The 5,082-nt window shown below is 41.1% G+C and overlaps 1 non-coding gene across 1 annotated transcript; it reads left to right on the top strand.

Moving 5' to 3' along the window:
* The first annotated feature begins 1,539 nt into the window (after window positions 1-1,539).
* On the top strand, window positions 1,540-1,646 carry LOC113461394. The gene has a single exon (XR_003383643.1). It is a non-coding gene; the product is annotated as a small nucleolar RNA R71 (small nucleolar RNA).
* Window positions 1,647-5,082: the final 3,436 nt, after the last annotated feature.

Here is a 5,082-nt window from a genome sequence, read left to right as displayed (position 1 = left end):
CCTTCCGATAGCTATTTATCAATGTTTCAGTATATTGATACCCGTTTTGTATGTTCCATCATTGTGATTTATCGAGCATATTCATGAGTAGCATCATTATGATCTATCGAGCATATTCATGAGTAACATATATGTTTACTTGATTATTCCATATGTGCTCCAGTTGAGTTAATTGTGATTGTGGTGATATTGATGATTTACTCCATATTCTCTATGTTGAGTTCTTGTTCATCTTGTTATTGAACTTGAGATTTCATCTCGAGCCATGATTATATTCTGTCTCATATGCATAGTACTCACTACTCCACTCACTGAGTATTCATATACTCACTTCCCAGTTTGGTGTTTTCGATTGCAGGGCAGGTATCGTATAGAGAGGAGCAGGATTAGTGGTTGTCTGCTTGCTATGCCGCTCCATAGTATAGTATAATGTAGATAGAGGTTTATACCTTTTGGTGTATTATAAACCTTCTGTTATACATAGTGTATAGTTACAGTCATAGATCCTGTTGTGGATATGGGTTTGGCCATGGATGGAATGGGAACCAGATTTTTATACAGATGAGTTATATGCCTGTGATGATGTATTGATATATATTATCCAAGTTCATTATGTGACAGATTATGTGATTGCTGCTCTGACAGGTAGTGTTGTTGTATGTATTGAGATAATCCTGACGGGTCACCATAGGAAAAGTGATCATTTTGTGCATGCATCATACCAAAATTTTTCAGAATTTATTGATGATTGATAGGTAGTAGGGTTCTACGTGGTGGCTGGTGGCCTTATGCCTACCCGCACCCTAGGACCGTCGTGGCGGCCCGCCGGGAACGGGACAGGGGTCGTGATAGCAAATTACCTTTTCCATGAGAATTGATGGAATTGGCTAACTGCCCCAATTGCATCTCCACATTTCTATTGGAACTCGTCAACTGGTCAACCTTTGCTTCCAGTCTCTCAAATCTCTCTGAACTGGCAATGGCTAACTTCTCAATAGAAATCTCCCAAGACTGCTTACTTTCTGGTTGGGATGGTCTTGGTTGGAAATCAGGAGGATGGAGAGGTCTAGAACTGCTACCTTAGTTACCTTGATCTTTCAATGAAAAGTTGGGATGATTCCTCCAGCCTAAGTTGTATGTGTTGGAGTAAGGGCTGTTCTGCTACTGCTGCCTATTATAATTAGACACAATTGAACCTGCATACAATCAGAACTCATGTGAGCTCCTCCACAGCAATCACAACTCAATACGGGACTAGAAACAGAATTCACATTACCCAGCTTACCAAACATTTTTACCAGAGAATCAACCTTGGCATTCAACATGTTTATGCCATCTACATCATACATACCTAAAACTTTCTTAGGCATACCTCTTTCATTAGACCACAAATAATTGTTAGAGGTCATTTCTTCTAACAACTCATATGCCTCTTCGGTTGACTTACTCATTAAAGTACCTCCTGCAGTTGCATCTATGGTAATCCTGACTGAATGTGTTAATCCATTATAGAAAGTATGTACAATCAGCCAGTTTGTAAGACCATGATGTGGACACTTCCTCTGCAAATCCTTAAACCTCTCCCAGGCTTCATACAAAGATTCACCATCAAACTGAGCAAAACTGGTAATATCATTTCTAAATTTGGTGGTCTTACCTGGGGGAAAATACTTACTCAGAAAAGCTTGTGACAAGGCATTCCAGGTGGTGAAAGAGTTAGGCATTTTGGAATTCAACCAGGCTTTGGCTTTATCCTTTAGAGAAAATGAAAAAAGTCAGAGTCGAATAGCATCATCACTAACTCCATTCATCTTGATTGTATCACAAATCTCCAAAAAATTGGCAAGGTGTGCATGTGGATCCTCAGCAGGTCCTCCACCAAACTGCTCCTACTGCAACATTTGGATGAGACCAGGCTTAATCTCAAAATTATTAGCATTGACTGTAGGTCTCACAATACTAGGTTCAGCACCATTGACATTCGGCACGGCATAGTCACTCAACAACCTTTTATTCTGGTTATCTTGGTTATCTGTCATGGCTACTGCTTGTTTTTGCTTTAGCTCTAATTTTTGTTGTTTTCTTAATGCTCGTAGGGTTCTTTCAATTTCTGGATCAAAAGGCTCAATTAGCTCACAGTTTCATGGCATACACTAAATATAGAAAACGTAAACTAACAAAAAGAACAAAACAGTCTAAATTAATGCAGAAAATTATTTATATTGATATTAAAAACAATCTTCCCCGGCAACGGCGCCAAAAACTTGATAGTTCCTAGACTCTACCACAAGTGCATGTGTCATGACAAGTAGAACAGGATAAAAAGAGTATCGTTTCCACAAGGAGATGATTCAAGTACCAATTTAAAAATTTTCTACATTATTTAGACAACCCCAAATCGATGTGACTGACTGCAATTTCTTAACCTGAAAAATCAAATATGAAAGGTTCCTAGGGCTTGGATTTCATCAATTGAATTCCTTTAATGAATTTAAATCTAATTATTAATATTGTGCTAATTACAATGACCGAATCCCTTTTTTTTTATGTGATATCCTCTTTCAAGGCATAACACCTATACCTATATTAATCCTATGTCTACTTTCGTGATCATAGAAATTAATATAAATTCATTATGATCTGTGAAATTCTTGAATGTAGGTCACAAGGGTGTGCATTTATTTCTAAACTACACCGCCAATGTTTGATAAATTCACCAACTAATATTGAACTTCAACTTTCGTTACTTCATTCAACATCTTAAGCATCCAATTCATGGCCAGTAAATTGCAAGAATGAAAACCGAAATCATCAAATTGAAATTAACAAAAGATATTCAATACAACCATACTCAATTCATATAAAAAATTCAATGACTACGTTCTAGCCCTAGGATAAGAAAACTAGCAAATCATAACTAATAAATGAATCCAATTATTTCTCAAACATAAATTCGCATTCAACATCCTTAATAACAATTCAGCAAATAAATAAAAAATATCAGAGAAAGGAAAAGAACTCTGTATTTGCAAAAATCCTCCATTCTGTTCTTTCTCCCAGAATTCCAGCTTTTTCTTCCTAGAATTTCCGGCTTTTCTTCCTCTCGAAATTCCAGATTCTCTGAGTTTTTTCTTCCTTATCTCCTTCCATTCTCGTCGTATCTACTGGCCCTCCTCTTCTCCCAACCGATTCTCCTTTTTTTTGAATTTTGAAATAGATTTGCCCCATTTCTGTTGGCTGAAATCCAGAATTCTAGGCTGATTTTATGACTCGACTTACAGCTAGATTTTGAGTACCAAAACGATAAATCTGGAGTCATACCCTTCATGAAAGTTTTAGATCTAGTTCTCAGCTTTCCAACGCACCTGGGTTTGCTTTATTCTGACTTATAGAACTCTAGATACAAGCTAAATACCGAAACAGGGTTTGGGCTGCAGTAAAATTCTGGACAGATTCGGACTTCTCCGATTCGGCTAAGTTTTGGACTTCAAAACGGAAGAACTTGGTTTTGTGATATTCATAAAAGTTTTAGGTATACGTCTTATCTTTCCATCAAGCTAAATAACACATGAAACGGAGGTCTGTAACTCCAGTTAGAACCCAAAAACCGAACAGTATTTTGGGTTGACTAGACCAGCCCAATTTCAACCGATTCAATAATTAAACACCTGCAAAATACCAAGAATTTTCAAGAATTAAATAAATATAAAAGACACCTAAATTCTAGACAAATGAGCTAAGAACATACAAAACACTCTAAAACAAAATAATTAAGACTAAGAAAATGTGTGAAATAAATTCCCACATCAATAATTTGGATCTTGATATCCGAGCATGGAGCCGAACAAACTCAAATACTCGTTGAAAGAAAAGAAATGTTATTGATATAAAAAAGCCGAAGGCCGAATACAAGGGTACCTGACCTCGTGGTCAGAAGAATTACAAAGGGCCTAAACGGCCAGCCTTACAAGAATAAGGATAAAAATTAATCGACATGGACGACATCCACATTAGTGTCGGCTACGGCTTTCGGCTCGGTTGCGACCTCGGGAGCACCGTCCCCTCCTGCTTCAGTGGCTTCATCCCCAGCGCCGGTGTCAGAAACGACTGATGATACCACCCTGTTGGCAACTTCGAGGGCAATCTCCGGCTTAGCCTCGCCAATGGCTTAGACAGCGTCCTCTTCCACCTCAGCAGCCCCATTTAGGTTTGGTTCAAGGCCACTGAGGTAGACTCCAGGGCAGAACTGCTAGACTTGAAGACGACAATTGTCGAAACCTAGGACCATAGTAGCAGCAGCCCCTTCTGCCAGTTCGGCGAGATACTCCTCTGACTGATGAAACTTCTCGACGGCCTCACGGGCATACAATTCCACCAGGACCTCGAGCCGCCAAATCTTTAGCTCCCGCTCTTCCACCTCGCCCTGAAGGCAGGCCAGAGCGGCTTCGAGCTCGAAAATACGGCTCGCCGAGGAGGAGCGAGCTCGGGAATGCTCGGCCTCCATGGCGTGGATCTGAGCTAGTTTATCTTTTATTACGGCCTCAGAAGCACGCACCTTCTTCTTGGTCTTCCAAAGCAGCTGTGCAGTGGCAGCAGCTCTCTCTTCGGCTTCACGCCGCTGCCGCTCAACGGCTGCCGCCCGATCTTCGACCTCCTGTCGACGCTGTGCAGCAGACGCCGCTCGGCCTTCAACCTCATGTCCTTGGAGCTCGGCACGCTCCGTTCTCAACCGGAGCGCCTTCACCTCCTCCCGGTCGGCGAGTATGTTGGACGTCAACACGTCGATCACGTGAAGAGACTGGCATGGAAAGAGAAGAATCAACAAAAGTTAAACATCTACAAAAGAAACAAACGAGGGACAGAAGGACGACATTACTTATCCGTACACTCGCCGAGTAGACATGATGGATGAGGTCGCCAAGGTCGTCCTCCATCAATGCGCGGTCGCACGGAAGCATGATGCTGCGCACAAGCCCGCGAGCAACCTTTTTCGATCCAAGGGCCGAATCACCCTTAGGTACGCGCCATGATGGTTCTCCGCCGGACTCGGGAAACATTGGCTCAATCCTCGCCAAGGCTGGA

This window comes from Phoenix dactylifera, unplaced genomic scaffold, assembly GCF_009389715.1.
Source record: "Phoenix dactylifera cultivar Barhee BC4 unplaced genomic scaffold, palm_55x_up_171113_PBpolish2nd_filt_p 000113F, whole genome shotgun sequence".
In the NCBI taxonomy this organism is placed as follows: domain Eukaryota; kingdom Viridiplantae; phylum Streptophyta; class Magnoliopsida; order Arecales; family Arecaceae; genus Phoenix; species Phoenix dactylifera.
The sequence above is the reverse complement of the archived record's forward strand: the minus strand, read 5'-3'. Positions and strand labels throughout refer to the sequence as shown.